The 18,075-nt window shown below is 41.2% G+C and overlaps 1 protein-coding gene across 7 annotated transcripts in view; it reads left to right on the top strand.

Annotated features, from left to right (window-relative positions):
* LOC137429645 (arf-GAP with GTPase, ANK repeat and PH domain-containing protein 1) overlaps positions 1-18,075 on the top strand; it is a 644,187-nt gene that overhangs the window by 249,556 nt on the left and 376,556 nt on the right. The gene's annotated exons all lie outside the window — the stretch shown is intronic.

Genomic DNA, 18,075 nt, shown 5'->3' on the forward strand with positions numbered 1-18,075 from the left:
AGGTTGTTTTAAATACTGTACCTCCATATGATACCAAACATGTTAAAAAAAAAAACCATTTACATTCCTAATTTATCGAAAAGGTCGTCCCACAAAGTAATTCATATAATATGCACAAAACAGCTCATTAATATCGAAGTTTTGTCGACAGTGATTATTGCTGAATACGCCTGTTGTGAGTGTCAGGGAAGAAGTAACACCTCTATTATTAGATTAATGAGCAGGGTTAAATAATTAAATTAACATATGTGGGAAAATTAAATGCCCAGATCAGGAATCGAACCCAGGATTCTTGATCTGGACATGTAATTGTCCCACACATATCAATTTAATTATTTAATCCTGTTCATTAATCGAATTGCTTCACTACGCCCCCAGTGGTGTTTGTAATAGCGGACATAGATTTGTCCCCCCATTGGAGGAAGACCCTCCCGTGTTGAGGCCGTTGGTGCTCCTATGGTTGGCAGCGAGTGCCCCGGAAGCATTGACGGAAAGAGAGTGGCAATCCTATGTATGTGAAAATTGTACGCTCGGTCAGGGTCGCCCAGATGGCTCAGATGGCAGAGCACTGGCACGGTTTTCCAGAGGACCTGGGTTCGATGCCTGGTCTGGGCATGTAATTGTCCCACATATATAAATTTAACCTCTATTATTCTGATTGACAGATTTTATAACTACTGTACTTGATTTTGCTTAATCTTAAACTCATAAGAGAGGTATCTATGAATAATGGAGAGAAAAATGGGAAAATTTGCCAATTCGAGTTGTACTCCACATCGACTTATAGGCCGAAAATATTACCTTTGGGCTGAAAAAAAGGTTTGCCAAAAAACATGTTCCTTGGCCTTCAATAATGTCGAGGTAATTGTCACAAGATACCGCTTTTGTTTCGTCAGGGACGTTCAAAACAAACGATCGCAGGAAGCATTCAAATACCTTTGTGTGGTATTGCTGAAAACTCCAATGAAGTAGAGTGTTGCTGTGCTTGATGGATTCCATTCATTTTGTTGCAAATGAAACAAAAACAATGCCAGATGTTTTTTATGGACGGAGAAAGTGTTTCTGTGAGAAGGTTAGTGATAGATGGGCATTCTATGACCAGGCTGCGCTGAGCGGCACAAGGTGAAGCGATGCATGATTTATTGTGCGAGGAGTGTGACCCCCATCTCCAATGCATCCCCGCAGAATCATCACGAGATGCTGGATTAAAGGGGTGACGAGGTTGCTTCATATCCGGAGCTGTTGAAAAGTTTTAAGCTTTTCTTTCTCGACCTTTGGGATTCGTCTGTTAACGATTTTTGCATCCAGGCTACAAATGGGACGTCACCGCCACCATATTGTGTGTGTTTGCTCCTCCATGCAGTTGTGCCGAATGCAGAATCATGACGTCTGCAGACCAATTCGCATATCTCCTGTGCCTTCCTCCATCGTGACATCTTTTCAGAAATGAAGAAATATTATTATAGTTGTCAAGAATTTAAAAAATGTAGTTCATGGCTCTAGGAGCTCAAGCTAGGAACGGGTCGGAGGGCGTCCTGGTGCTATCTGTGTCGTGCTTTGTTTCTGCGTACACCATGATACTGGCATGGCTTTAGAATGTTTTGCGGTACCTATTTTCCAATACACGTTGCTGGGTCTAGTGCTCCATCTGCCAATGTGACATTTAATGTCAAATTTGAGTGGTGCCGCTGACGAAAGTAATTCGATTTATACGGTACGGAACCACTAAAGCATAGAGAAGATGAATGTCCATGGAATAAATTGTCTTCGACAAAAAGAACCACTGCATTTTTGTCGATGGTGAACTTTGCACCGATACAACAGTGAATCTCGATGAGTGTTTGAACTTGATTTTATTACCTCCGCTACCAAAGGTGGATGCAGGTTATGTTTTCACCCCTGTCTGCTTGTTTGTTTGTGAACAAAATATCTCAAAACCTTGTGGACGGATTCGGACGAAATTTGGCAGAGATGTCGTGTATGTGACAAGGACGAAATGATTCGATTTTGGTGAAGATCTGGATTCTGATCCGGCTACTAGAATATTTAAGTGATTCTTCACCATTGGGAGATCGGGCCAAAAATGATACGAAGCAGGATATCTCAAAAAGTCATGGATGGATTTGGACGAAACTTGTTGGACAGGTTGTGTGTGTGTGACAAGGAAGAATCGATTCAATGTTGGTGAAGATCTGAATATGGATTCGGATAGGAGAATTATTTAATTTTTTAAGTGATTCTTCACCATTGGGAGGTAGGCCTAAAAACGATACATAGCAGGATATCTCAAAAAGTTATGCATGGATTTGGACGAAACTTGTTGGACAGGTTGTGTGTGAAACAAGGAAGAATCGATTGAATTTTGGTGAAGATATGGATCCGGATCCGGCTAGAAGAGTGATTCTTCACCATTGAGTGATATGGCCAACCAGGCGGAGTTATGCTCTCTACTGAGTGCCGTTCTAGTTTAAGTTGTGTCGTAGTCGATGGGAATTTGTATTTTTAAGTTAAAAAAGAAATCCAGTAGCATTGAACCACAAGAATCATTTCTCCATGTTTTTTTGTTTGTTTATTACTTTCGCCAGAGGAGAGGGTATTGCATTTGGGTCCGTTTGTTTGTCTGTCTGTTTGTTCCTGTATAACTTTTAATGATAATTATGACGTCATATCGCAGGAAGCATTCAAGCTGTGTCATATGTCACATGGTATGCACGCCATCTTGGAAAAACCGAAAAACTTTGCACCTCTGTATCTCTGAAACCGCTCCATGGAAAAAAAATTGAAAGGTGGTTCATTGTAAAGTACTCTCCATGGGGAATAACAAATATTGATGATGATGTCATAGGAGCCTTCATTATGACATCATAATTAGACAAGTAGAATGCTTTATCCAATCAGTTTGAAATTTCTTGAGCATGATCTACACAAAAATGATATTGGAAAATTAAATTGATGACGTTATTGGTCATGTGTTTTGGCAGCCATATTGGACTGAACATAAATCTACGTCGTCAATAAACCACACAAACACAGCAGCTAATAAACACCGCACAAAATACACCACACAAACACGTCCGGGCATGGGTTTGCAATCTCTGATTGCTCTTTTCTAATTTTTTTGTCATTTGTTTGTTTGTTTTATCTACCTATTTTGCTTTGTTACTTTATGCGACAAAATGAAAGTCAAGCAGAATGTCCTTTTTTTATTTGTGAGTAAACATGTATTGTCATATAAACTACATATAAACATAAACTCATGTCAGCAAACTGAATTTTCATTGAGTGTCACAAAACGTTTTGCCAGACCTTTTGTAGTTGAACTGTCTTTACTTACTTATTACTTGCGAAAATCGAAGAATTTCCAAGTATACTGGTCGGTTTTGTGTGTTATTCTGTCTGTTTGTCTGTTTGTCAGTCGCCGACAGGTCACAATTTTCAACCGATCTTCACGAAACCTCACCAAATGGTAGAGTTGGTCATAATCAATAAGAATATTGTTTTTGGGGTCAAAAGGTTAATATGTCAACATAGGCTAAATGTCACCAACTTTGTCAAATTTCTAAAATCCTTAATTTTCATCCGATTGACTTGAAATTTGACGAGGATTTGCATATTTGGACACTGAATTCAACCACCAAGTATTTTTGAGGTCAACATAGGCCAAAAGGTCAATATAGGCCAAATTTCTTAAATCCTCAATTTTCATCTGATTGACTTGAAATTTTAAGAGGATTTGCATATCAGGTCACTGAATTCAACCACCAATTATTTTTGTGGTCAAATTGGTCATCATAGGCCAACAACTTATTTCATGGATTTCTCAAGTATCGTGCTATGCACGACATATTTCTTGTTTATTTATTTATATTTGTTGCATATTTTGAGGTGGTGTGGAGTTGGCATTGCCACCACCTCTCTTATGAATATTTTTTGTACTTCTATGTCGTCTTTGATGTTTTCTGCTTTTCCTCTTTCATTTATTTGTTTTGCCTTAACTCCATCAAACTTTGCTGTAACCTCTTAGGCCTTAATTGGGGATTTCCCATAAAAAAAATTAACTCTAGCCTCGACAAAGTCTTGAATTTTTCTGCTTCAGTTCAGCTGTTTCTCACAAAGTTTTGTCTGTCACTATGACTATAGAAGTTAGAACACAGGAGATATTGTGTGCATCAAGTTGTTGCACAGACACGATTAAGCCAAGCAGCCTTTTCCTCCAATGCAACGTAGCTGCCCTTTGGCAGTGAGTGAAAATATGCTACTGGCTGTCTTCTATATTTATTACTTCCACCACCGAAGATGGATGAAGGTTATGTTTTCACCCCTGTCCGTTTGTCAGTCTGCCTGTGAACAGCATTCTCAAAAAGGTGTACACGGATTCAGACGAAATTTTGTCGAGAGGTTGGGTTGGACAGAGACGAAATGTTTAGATTTTGGTGAAGATCCAGATCCGGCTGCTAGAATTTTTAAGTGATTCTTCACCATGGAATGATAGGGCTGAAACCAATATATAGCATAATATCTCAAAAGTTATGGACGGATTCAGACAAAACTTGGTGGACAGGTTGTGTGTGTGACGAGGAAAGAATCGATTCAATTTTGATGAAGCTCTGAATCGAGATCCGGATGTAAGAATTATTTCATTTTTAAGTGATTCTTCACCATTGAGAGAAGTGGTCAAAAAGGATATATAGCATGTTATTTCAAAAAGTTGTGGACGAGTTATGAAAAAACACGAGGCAGATAAGTTGGGTAGGTGACAAGAACGATCCGATTAGATTTTGGTTCATGTCCAAATCCAGATTCGGCCTATCAGTGGGATACAGAACGTAAACTGTTCAGCCTGGTGGAGGTTTGCGCTCTCCCGAGTGCTGTTCTAGTTGATAATGTGAATGTAAAAGCACTTTTCTTTTTTGAACTCTTAGCTTTCTTTGGTCGGGTATAGATATCAGTGGAATTGGGCCTGGCTTAACTCAGGACCAAATATTCAAGTACATTTAAAAAAATCATTCTGCATGGTATGTCGGCTTTCCATTACATTTGGTCTTGCCTCGTTTTTCTTTACGTCATATGGTGCGTGTACGTTTCGTGTATTCTTACACAGTCTTTGTGGTATGACCGGTGCACTTGTACATCTCCATAAATGTTTTCTTTGTTCTCGAGTTGATATAATCACATATTCGTCATGGTGTGAAATTTATTACAAAAGAAATTCCTGAATTTAGCTCTGCCACCCTCTCATGCACATTCTCTTATAATTCTGCCTGAGCCGGTGCTGGCTTTTCCCTTTGTATTTAACATTGCTTTGTCTGGGACATTCCTGTGGGAAACTACTGTCTGAGATTAGTTTTGCGTTAATGGGCAGCTATGTAGCAGCAGTGCGTTGCCATTTTTTTTGTGGTAATAACATCGTAGCAACAGGGCCCTTTGCTTTTTCTTGCTTTAATGTGAATACAATTTATTTATATTTAAGATGCTATAAGTGATCTCAGGTAGGTGCTTTTGCAAAGTAGAACAGCACTCAGTAGAGTGCATACCTCTGCCAGGCTGAACAGTTTACGTTTTGTATCCCACTGATAGGCCGGATCTGGATCCGGATGTTAAACAAAATCGAATCGGCTTGTTCTTGTCACCTACCCAACTCATAGACTGAGGTTTATCTTAATCTGTCCACATCCTTTTGAAATATCATGATATACAGTGCATTCAGAAAGTATTCAGACCCCCTTCACTTTTTCACATTTTGTTATGTTGCAGCCTTATGCTGAAATCGTTCAAATTCATTTTTTCCCTCATCAATCTACACTCAGTACCCCATAATGACAAAGAGAAAACAGAATTTTAGAAAGTTTTGCAAATTTATTATGAAGAAAAAACTGAAATATCACATTGACATAAGTATTCATACCCTTTGCTATGACACTTGAAATTTAGCTCAGGTGCCTCCCATTTCCCTTGATCATCTTTGAGATGTTTCTGCACCTTGATTGGAGTCCACCTGTGGTAAATTCAATTATTGATTGGACATGATTTGGACAGGCACATACCTGTCTATATAAGGTCTCACAGCTGACAATGCATATCAGAGCAAAAACCAAGCCATGAGGTCGAAGGAACTGCCTGCAGAGCTCAGAGACAGGATTGTGTCGAGGCACAGATCTGGGGAAGCGTACAAAAAAATCTCTGCTGCATTGAAGGTTCCCAAGAGCACAGTGGCCTCCATAATTCTTAAATGGAAGAAGTTTGGAACAACCAGGACTCTTCCTAGAGCTGGCCGCCCGGCCAAACTGAGCAATTGGGGGAGAAGGGCCTTGGTAATAGAGGTGACCAAGAACCCGATGGTCACTCTGGCTGAGCTCCAGAGATCCTGTGTGGAGATGGGAGAAACTTCCAGAAGGACAACCATCACTGCAACACTCCACCAATCTGGGCTTTATGGCAGAGTGGCCAGACAGAAGCCAAACAGTTCAATCTTGGTTTCATCAGACCACAGAATCTTGTTTCTCACAGTCTGAGAGTCCTTTAGGTGCTTTCTTGCAAACTCCAAGCGGGCTTTCATGTGTCTTTCACTGAGGAGAGGCTTCCGTCTGGCCACTCTGCCATAAAGCCCAGATCGGTGGAGTGTTGCAGCTAAATTTCAAGTGTCATAGCAAAGGGTATGAATACTTATGTCAATGTGATATTTCAGTTTTTTCTTTTTAATAAATTTGCAAAACTTTCTAAAATCCTGTTTTCTATTTGTCATTATGGGGTATTGAGTGTAGATTGATGAGGGAAAAAATGAATTTAAACGATTTCAGCATAAGGCTGCAACATAACAAAATGTGAAAAAAGTGAAGGGGTCTGAATACTTTCTGAATGCACTGTACATCGTTTTTGGCCCTCTCTTTTCCTGGTGAAGAATTATTTGAAGCATTCTAGTATCCGGATCCGGATCTTCACCAAAATCAAATCGATCCGTCCTTTGCACACACCATGTTTCATCTGAATCCGCCCCATAACTGTTTGAATTATCCTGCTCACAGACAGACAGTGTGAAAACATAATAATGTTGCTAATTGGTTGTTAAGTCTGGTGTTGGCTTAAGATCTTAAGGTCTGGAGTTAGAGCTTCTGTCGTGCCGTTGAAATAATACCAGGCGGGTTGTCTCAGCCTGCCATCCTTCCAAGGGCGGCAAAACGAGTACCAGCTTACTGGTAACAGGGGCAGCAGCAGAAAATGATGCAACCATCAGCCACAGGCTGGATATGAACCACAACTGCCAAAATCAAGACTCTTTGCTCAACTTCACTCCTTCATTCCTCTTTTCTCCCACCTCTGGAACAAACTCCCTCACTCCCTTCAATCCCACTCTTCCCTCCAGGTCTTTAAAACGGCTGTTCACCACCATCTCTTATCTTCCCCCATCCAAAACCTTGATCTTTTCTACCCCCGCTAATTTCACCCCAGATTCATGTTTTTTAAAATACCAACTTCTTTCCTGGAAGTCCTTGCAGTGTCCATGTGTTTTATACTTCTCCCACCCCGCCCCCCCCCTTCCCACGCCTTCTCCCCCCAAGCCCTTTCCCTTCCACAGATCTCCTGATGTCCCTGCTCTCAAATGTTGTATTTGTGTGCTTCCCCTTCTCTCCCCATCTTGTCTACCACTCCCTTATTGTATACTTTGTGTGTCTGTTTGATTTTTTTTGTGTGATAAATGTTAGCTCTTTCACGAGCCTCGATTCTGTATCCAAAAAAAACTAAAAAAAAAACTAATTGCTTGTTTGTTTTTTCTTATTTTGAGAAGTCTTTCCCATTTTTTTTGATGAGAAGTAAAACAGGAGTAATATGTGACTGGCTCTGGCAAAAGCAGGCACTTGTGGGCAAAAATCGAGATTTTGATATCGTCTGATTCCCCATGCTTTTCGCTTTCATTTGATATATACATTATGTTAATTGGATGAAAATTGATGAAGTTATGGTATTTTAATGAAAATTATATTTTCGTTTAAACAATGGAGATAATTAGGTTCAAAGTTCACAATACAGTTCACACGCACAAAGAATGTGCACACGTAGAGCTTTTCATTCATACCAAACATGTGTCAGGGATCTCCTTCGAATTACGATGTGTGTATGGCTCGTAGTAAAACATCCAAATTTCACGATCTTCGTGTCTTTTTGAGCACATTTTGAGATTGACCTTTCAGATTCTTCGTCGAATTTCACAACTTTTCTGTTGTTTCTTGGAAAACTGTTTTGGTGCATAATAATCTAGAGAAGTTACTCTTTCTATCCAAATAAAAATCTCAATTTATTCTCTGTGGTCATATTTTGACTCTCTTCGGCTTTTTCTCGCTAAGAGAAATGCGCCCAACTGTCTGCGCCCAAATTGAGCACCAGTTCACTGGTAGTTCCCTGTTTGTCGTTAAAGGCGGCAAAAAGGGTTGGCGTCAGGAAGGGCATCCGGCCGTAAAACATTGCTTCAAAAAGGGGACCGAAAAACAACAACAACCACGGTTCCCGAAAAAGGCCAACCCCCGCCTTGCGGGGAAAAATGGCCTCTAAAGGTGGTTTTTTTTTTTTTTTTGTCTGCTTTTGCCAGAACCAGTCGCATATATCCAAGTTGCTTGATCAAAAAATAAGTTTGATGTCATTGGTTCAATGCGTTATTTTCAATGTATATACTGTATGTATATATTTTTTGAGTAATCATATTAATGTTTCCAAAAGTTGATTTCTTGACATATAATCCAAATTCATATTTATAAGCAGTACCAATAATCTCAGGTCATTTTCTAATCATTTTTCTTTATTCAAACTTCTCTGCCACTTGTATGACTATTGGCCAGGTAGACGTCACAAGCAATCTGGACAGAAAAAAAATCTGGTACACAATGCAAACTGCATTAGTAATGTTTTCAGTAACTGATTCCATTGCCTCCTTGCAGAAGAAGAAGATAACATTAGCTGTAATGTCATGAATATGCAGGAAAAGGTTCTGCAAGAACGGAAATGGTTCTTCCGCTATGTTGGCGACTCATCATGCATTGCAGGCCAAACCAGGAACTGTGAAATGAATTAACTTCCAACTAAAGATTCTGCAAGGTTTAAAAAAAAATCTGCATTTATGAAAGTTAATATCGTCTGGCGTATACATCTCAAATTGCTTGGGATGTTTCAAAAATTTGCTTGTTGAAGTTTTTGCGCAATTGTTGGCTGATATCAATAGGTATCTGAAATCCCTAAAACTGGGGAGGGGCGTAGGGCCTTTCCCGAGGCCTTTCCCTAAAATTTCATTGATCATAATACAGTATTCTACAATGGTGTAATCTTACTATAATTCACCAAATGTCTGTCTGTCTGTTCCCAGGTACCGCAAAAACGGCTGAACCGATCACAACAAAATTTTGGGTGGGTAATCCTGGGACCCCCTGGAGTAAAATAGGCTAGATTGTTTTTCCAATTAGGGGAATTTTTCCAATTTTCCAGGTTTTCCAAACACGGAATAATATTTAGTCTCCCACAATTAATTTTTTTATTTTTTATTGCTTTTTAAGGAGAGCTGCTGAGATGTCTCGATGGGTTTGAGATACGTCACATGTCTATGGATTTCTCCCCTCACTAGGCCAGTAATCATTCAAACGATCGCTTTCTAACGATATTTTGATACATTGAGCGATACTCCCTCCCTTAGGTCTTTGCGCACCGAGCTTAGCTCATGCAAGAGTGAAAATGAAGAAGAGGATGAAATAAGTATAGCTTAGCTAATGGAAAAAGATCGAAGAGTCAATCATTCAGAGGGAAATGTAGGGAGATGCAAACACTGGGTGTGTCATTAGATTTGTTGTAAAGTGTGCTAAAATGACTCTTTCCCTAAACTTCCATTGATCATAATACAGTATTCCACAATGATGCAAGGGAATAACTTTGTATCTCAAACTGTACGAGAAGGAAGCACAATCCCTTTGGATTGCACAACGTGGATATTCTTGGAAGGAAGCTTATTATAAAGAACGCTTCCTCCACCTGCAATTCGAAAAACAGAGACGTTTAGTCTCTCAGGTTTTAACAGAGATGGCAGATGATCTTGTAGAAGTGATTTCTGTGTCACTACAGTCTTTTCGCAAAGCAGAGAAGACCCACTCTAAATTACCATAACTGCTTTAAACAGTGTTTTACAGGGATAGTGTGGTGTAAGGTGTTTCAGAATACATACATGTCTCATTAAAATTCCCATAACTTTTTTTAATATGACATATTTTATTGGAATCTGACTGGCAAAACATTCCAACAAAAGGTAACTGCATTTAACATTCGCTCAACCAGTCTCACACCTGCGATATTTGGGTATGGGGTTTTGTTCTGGTTTCATGAGTTACAAGATAAATTGATATTTTGGGTCAAAAGAGGATGCACTTTGGATTCGACAAACCAGCAAATGTGAAGAACACAAAGTCGACAGCATGAGCCATTTTCAATTTTTCAGGCACAATCAAAGTACAGACATGTGACATTTCGGGCTTCTTGGGATGGCTTTTTCTGTTTTTCTTTTTCTTTTCATACAGTGTACTAGTCTGCAGAATTGTCCAGGCCTTCGACATCCATACACTAGCAAGTACCCGTGGAACGTACACACAATGTAAAATGTGACTGACTGAGTCCCTAAATACACCCTCCCGCCCTCTCAAACTCCAAGTTTCAACCTCCCCTTGTCTCCTACCCCCAACCCAAAGGCTTCAAACCCCCTCCCCAGTCCCCTCTGCCATTAACCCCACCCACCAAAGCTCCTCTACCCCTCCCACCCCCCACCCCACCGACATTCTACAACCATCACCACCTCTCCAAAGTCTCAACCTTCCCCTCCCAATTCTGTCCCATTTTTGCTCTCCCCACAATAAATAAATATTGTATTCCATAGTTAGTTAGTCAACATACTCAATTTACTCTGTACACCTTTTTCCAAGCATTGTTTAAACTAGGGCATGCCCGTACGTGGGTGCAATGCCCGTACGTGGGTACGTGGGTACGTGGGTGCGAGTACGGTGACAATCCCCCCCCCCCTCTATTTACATGAAATGGTTTGGTTCATGAAATGTTTTGGTCCATTCGCAACGCCAAAGCGAACGGCGAACGCTTTACATGAAATGGTTTGGTCCATGAAATGTTTTGGTCCATTCGCAACGCCAAAGCGAACGGCGAACGGCTTGCGAGTACAGTGACAATCCCCCCCCCCTCTATTTACATGAAATGGTTTTAATTAGTTTTAAAACATAGTTTAACGCCAACATAGCGGCAACATAGTTTGCCAACGTGAAATAAATGAATACGCTCTCAAATGTGCCGTCCGAGGCAGAGTGTGTTCGCCACGTTCGGCACACGCGATAGCTCGCTGCTCTCTGATTGGTTGAATCGTTTTTTGGACATAGCTCGGTAACTACTTGTCCGATTAATATGAAACCTTGAAAAGGCACATCCTCGGGTCCCCAGCAATATACCTGGCAAGTTTAAAGTATATCGGACCCGTGGTTGTCGAGAAACAGCGGTCACAGACAAACAAACAAACAAACAAACACACATACAGAGATTACTGGAATTATAGATAGATATAGTTGGACAAGTGTTGACTCGACTTAAATGAACTCTTCATATATATATATATATGTACTCTTTATCTATCTATAATTCCAGTAATCTCTGTGTGTATGTATGTATGTATGTATGTATGTATGTATGTATGTTTGTATGTTTGTATGTCTGTATGTCTGTGACCGCTGTTTCTCGACAACCACGGGTCCGATATACTTTAAACTTGCCAGGTATATTGCTGGGGACCCGAGGATGTGCCTTTTCAAGGTTTCATATTAATCGGACAAGTAGTTACCGAGCTATGTCCAAAAAACGATTCAACCAATCAGAGAGCAGCGAGCTATCACGTGTGCCGAACGTGCCGAACAGACTCTGCCTCGGACGGCACATTTGAGAGCGTATTCATTTATTTCACGTTGGCAAACTATGTTGGCGTTAAACTATGTTTTAAAACGAATTAAAACGAATTTGCGATTCATCGTAACTGCGATTTGCGACCTTCCGGACAGTGAAGACTTCACTTCCGGCAGCCAATCACAGAACGCGTTGTTGCGTAGGCGTGGCCGATGTGAGAGCGAGGCAGCGAGCCGAGCCGAGCGCGTGCGCCATTACGGTTCGTAATTCGATTTCTTCCGGAGAAAATAATAATTTCTCGATTTCTTATGCGCATTATTTCTCCCAGAGCGAAGGGCGGAAGCGAAGAGCGTTGTTTTTTTTGTTTACGGGCGTACGGGCGTACGGGCGGGGTAGAGCGTACGGGTAGCGTTTTTTTTTTTTTTTGGCAAGGAACGGGCACCCACGTACGGGCATGCCCTAGTATTATATAAATCTGAAACAATATAATTAGACTACTGTTCAATCCCTAAGTTCAGTTTTCAGTCTCTAAGAGCTTTTGATGTCAAGCATGCAATAAAATGCATCATTTGTTTAACAAAATTCATTTAGACCCATTTAGTTGTAAAAATCCTTCATGGCCTGCATATCCTTGAGGCCCCAAACCATGCAAAAAAATCTGAACATTGATAAAACCAAAACCTGAGAACCCACAAACATGCCACTTACCTTATTCTTCTTAGGAAACACTCTTCTCTTCAAATAGCCACACAAGCACCCATTCACGTAACCATAGCACCGACGTAGACAATTTGCCGGGATTCATGTGCACTCGAGGCCTGTGAGGCCTGAGAACTGACACAGAGCATACAAAATGGCAGTGATTTGATTTCGAAGCTCCACCGAGATGGACAGACACAGAGGGACGGGCAGACTGGCGGAGAATATATAGTACATACTAATGTGGAAAAAAATATGGAACACACAAGCTGTCTGCTTGTGTGTTACATATGTCCTTCTGCACCTTTGGACGGATTTGGACCAAATTTGTCACAGAGGTGAAAAGTTGTATCGGCTAGGATTTAGTGGGGATATCGGCTCCTTCAGCCACCGGGAACCACCAGGAAAAATGATGGGGTAGACATCCTCGCTGGTGCATTAGGTTTGAATAGCGCCACCTTTGGTGAAGTTGAGCACTACAGGTTGGATTTAATTTTCCCCGGACAGCTATCTTTCATCTTCTGTGGTTATTCTCGCCACCACAATGGCTCGCTTTTTCGGTCTACTAGTTTTTTATATATGGAGTAATCTCTCCACACACTATTGTTCAAAAAGTTTGGATAATATCTGTCGGTTTTATGAAGTTTTGCATTGAATACGGAATCTTATTATCACACATCAAACCTTATATCTGACCGAGATAGTTTGTACTCCTGAAGGCCTTGTTTGTCTGCATGTCCCAAATTGATTTGTTTCCCACAGTACCATTGTCACCACATTCCATGCTCAACCAGCGGAGGTGGAGAAGTCAGGCCAATTGTCTTGTGGTCTGATGAAGCAAAGTTTCATATTCATAAGTTTCATAAGTAATGGTTTCAATGAGGGAAATATCTTGGACTGTGCCTCCATGTTCAAAGGTCGATGCTCTGTTGGGAATCAAACATATTGCATTTGGATAATTATTTCCATATATGCACAATGGGAATTAATATACAAGGGTTCCACATCGATTTTAACGAGTGGTCCCACGATCCTGTACGACATTTCTGCTACAGACATGTAAAACATCCATTTCTGGGCTAAGACATTTTTTATGCCTCTTTTATGCCGGAGGCATTATGTTTTCGGGTTGTCCGTCCGTCCTTCTGTCCATCCGTCCGTCCGTACGGGCTAAACCTAGTTTTTCTCAGCAACCATATGTCTGATTGAGACGAAACCTTCAAGGTAGGAGTGACACCGAGGCAGAATGTTTTTATGATAATTGTGATGTCATAGGTCAGATGGTATGGCAGCCATCTTGGATTAAAAGCAAAAAAAAAAAAATATTTCTCGGAAACCGCTGAATGGAAAAATTTGAAACTTGGCACATTGTCAAGTACTCCCAATGGGGAACAAAAACATGATAATGATGAGATCATCGGTGAAGTGGTATACCAGCCAAAAATGTTTTAATCGAATTCCTTATCCTAACAATCTGAAATTGCATGCACATGATCTATGACCCATTTGTATTGAAATATTAAATTTATGACATCATAGGTGTTACGTGCTCCTCCCCGACCCCCTGGTCACGGTGTACCTCTGAGCCCCGAGAGGAGTCACGGCAGAAAAATTGTGTTATTCCGTATGTCAAAGATCAATGGTGAAGCCACACCAATTGTTACTCACAAACAAATATTGTATTAAGATCACACAAGAATAACAGTACAACAATAATAGTAATCAAAAGTACAATCAATATATCCTATGATGGTACCATCAGTTTCGTAATATATAACTCACTGTGCTCCAAGTGAGTGAAACCAGAACATTCCCAATGTCTCTTTCCCGGCCTCAAACCCAAGTTGATTCCGGTTTCAAGCCGAAGTCGATTCGCTCCAGCGATCGCCAGAACGATGTCCAATCGAGACCAGAATCCCGTGCGGATGGCAAGTACAGTCACACAGCCCAAAGCTGCACAAAGGCGCCCTCAAGGCGACTGGGAAATCACACCCTCGGGTATGGACTTTCACGGCTCACAGTCGGCGAACCGCCAATTAATCTTCAAAAGCCACGGTGCGCACACACACACCAGATACGTCTGAAAGCGGTGAAAACGGCTGACGAAGCAAAGAAACCTTGCTCGACGCGCGAAGTGCACGAGTCAAAATGGCCGACGACCCGTTCTTGAGACGTAACGGCCCGACGAAAATTCTCCTCGGAATCCACCGCCAAAAACCTGACACACAGGTTGATCGGTCACAGCGATGACAACTCTGTCGCAGGAATCCCTTTCCTGGGAATCCCGAAAGTTCACTCGTGACTCTTGCTCACCAACGTTCGCTTCAGAACTCGGAGCGGCTCGGCTTTCTTGTCCGACTCCCTCGCTCCGCCCTCTTTTCCTCTTCTTCCTCTTTGTCGTCCGGTTCCCGATCCAGTTTCCTGTTTCTTTTAACATTAACTTTTTTACCTTTTGAAAACAGTTCATGAACAATAAACCTTTTGAAAACAATAATAGTACATGGAATCAGAAATATTTACAGTGGATGCAAACCACCACAACGGAAGTGACGAACCCGTAACAATAGGTCACATGGTTTGGCAGCTATATTGGATTGAAGGAAAATATTAAATAATTATATCTCTGAAACCGCTCACCCTATCGATGCGAAATTTTACAAATATCATCTAACAGCACTGTTGCATATGGTTTGAAAATGATGAGTTCATAGGTCACATGGTTTGGCAGCCATCTTGGATAGAAAAACGAACCATATCCAATCAACACAAAACTTCACAAACATGATCCCCTACCCATACATATGCAGAGTGATGGCATCTACCCATTGTGGGACTATGCGGAGGCATATTGGCAACACATTCGCATTGTTCTAGTTTTTCCATGTGTTTCTTCCCCTGTCCCATTCTTCTTCCAAGCTCCCTCTGTTGTGTCCCTCTATCCCTACCGTTGGTGTGTTTCCCTGCTTTCCACTGTTCATGTGTTTATGACTTTGGTTATTTATGGCAATCTTAGCTCACAACAATCTTCCTAATATTTTACTAAAGTCCAAATATCCCGATCCACTCGTTTGTTCCTCTTTTTTTTCCCTGCCTGTTGAACCAACCTCCATATTCTCTTTCAATCTCATTCTTCCCTTTAGGTCTTAAAGACAGCTGTTCACCACCATCTCAGATTGTCCCCCATCCAACACCATGATCTTTTCCACCCTCGTTAAAAAACCCCACCCATCCACCAAACCAAATTTCCATTTTGTACTTCCTGAGAGTTTTCTTGTGTATCGATCTTCTCCACCCCCTATATTCTAATCCTACCCCTTATCCTTACCTGCATCCCTTGTTTGGCCGTCTCTTTCTATTTTGGCCTTCGGCCCTGCTTTTGGTATTTCCCCCTTTTATTTCTGCTGTTCCCTTTGTTCTGTTACTTGTGTCCTGGTCCATCCTGTGTTCTACCTCTTCCATGAGCCTTGACTCTGTATACAAGAAATAAAGGCAGAGAAAATAAGGGTGGATTAAAACAGGTTTGAGGAAATGGGGTTTTAATGTTCAGGGAAAGGCCTAGTACTTTGTATATATATTTTTCCATGAACGCGGCATCTGGTGGCAGTTTAATTGGACTTGTGTTGGGACTTTTGCATGGAAATAATTTATTGCCAGCGAATGTAAAGGAATGCGCTCGGTAAATACTTTACATGCAATTCTACCAACCATTGTTGTTGCTGTTGTTGTTATTGCCACCTCATATGAGCTTAGCAACCTCCCGTTTTCTGTTGACTTTGCACTTCTTCAACTTGAACATGATGCTTGCCTGGAGCAACCGGTGTTCACTGGCAGACCTTTTGGTTCAATGTTATGGAATAATATTGTTCACACATGCAATAGTTTGAGAGGTCGAGGCTGGAGAGAATTGGGTTTTTTAATATACAGGTAAAAGCCTGTATTTATATACAAGTAAAATACCTCTTACCAACCACCTTTAGAGGCCATAGAGGCCATATTTCCCCGCAGAGCAGGGCGTGGCCTTTTTCGGGCACCTTGGTCCCCTTTTTGAAGCAATGTTTTATGGCCGGATGCCCTTCCTGCCACCAACCCTGTTAGTCGCCTCTTGCGACACGCAGGGAATTACCAGTGAACTGGTCCTCAATTTGCGGACCTTGGAAGGATGACAGGCTGAGTCAACCCCCCTGGCGTTAATTCAGCGATCGACCTGGATTCGAACCCAGGGTCCTAGGATCCCAAGCCGGCACCCTAACCACTAAGCCAACATCAGGCTTAAAAAAAAAATCTTACCGATAGTTTTTGTTTTGCTACTTGGAAACTGCAAAGTGTGCTGCCATGTGATGTCGCCGTACTGAGAAGTCACTATCTTAACGAGGATAATTTAGTAGTTCGAGGAAATTATCTTCATTCTTGACTTTGTTTGGGACAACTTGGAGCGAGTTCTTCAAGAAGCGCAGCTATAAGGAAATACAACCGTCACGTCCAGTGGGATTCAGACTCGTTGGAATTTCAGCTCGTATTGCTTCATAGGCCAACAAAACAAATCTCTGTTTGCCAATTTATCGGATGAGTGATCAGGCCTCGCGGTTTGCGAATATTCTTGGCTGCAAGTTTGCTTTGCCAAATCTTGAGCTGTGAGTTCCAAGTGCCTGCTGTAAACACTTGTCTGCCTAGTGGTGCATTGCTTGTACATGCCATCAACCAGTTATTTATTTCCTCTGCCACTGAGGATGGACAAATGCTATGTTTTCACCCATGTTTGTCTGTCCATTGTCCTGTCTGTCTATTTGTGAGCAGGATATCTCAAAAAGTTATGTACGGATTCGGACGAAATTTGGTGGACAGGTTGGGTGCGTGATGAGGATTAAATGATGCGATGTTGGTGAAGATCTGGATATAGGATTTTAAAAAGTGATTCTTCACCATTGAGTGATAAATATGGCCAACAACGATGTAATTTTTTTTTAATGTTGGAGGCTCCAGGCATGGACTGTACAGCCCTCATCGAAGCCAGGCCTTAAATATTAGCGAAGAAAAGTGTATGATGAAAAGTGTCTGAAAAGTGTCTGACGTTTGTTTGCGAGAAAGAGAGATTAAAGCTAGCCTGGTAGCTATAGTTTGAGTGAGACAGAAAGTAAAACCAGCAATCCTGACACGAAGAGTGTAAGAAAGATGGTACCGGGCACCACTTTAACGCTCTTAAGTCAGAACGGTAGTACTACCCCGGGTGGTTGCTGTCTACAACCTCCTACCTGTACAATAGTATAACAGGATATCTCAAAAAGTTCCAGACAAGTTATGACTACACTTGGTGAATGAGTTGGTTAGGTGACAAGAACAAGTCGATTAGATTTTGGTTCAGGTCCAGATCCAGATCCGGCCTATCAGTGGATGAGTGTTCTTCCAATATAATTAATTAATGCAATCATGGAAATTGCAGTGGTTTCTTTGAAAAAGTTA

Source organism: Myxine glutinosa, chromosome 6, assembly GCF_964187855.1.
Source record: "Myxine glutinosa chromosome 6, kmMyxGlut1.1, whole genome shotgun sequence".
In the NCBI taxonomy this organism is placed as follows: domain Eukaryota; kingdom Metazoa; phylum Chordata; class Myxini; order Myxiniformes; family Myxinidae; genus Myxine; species Myxine glutinosa.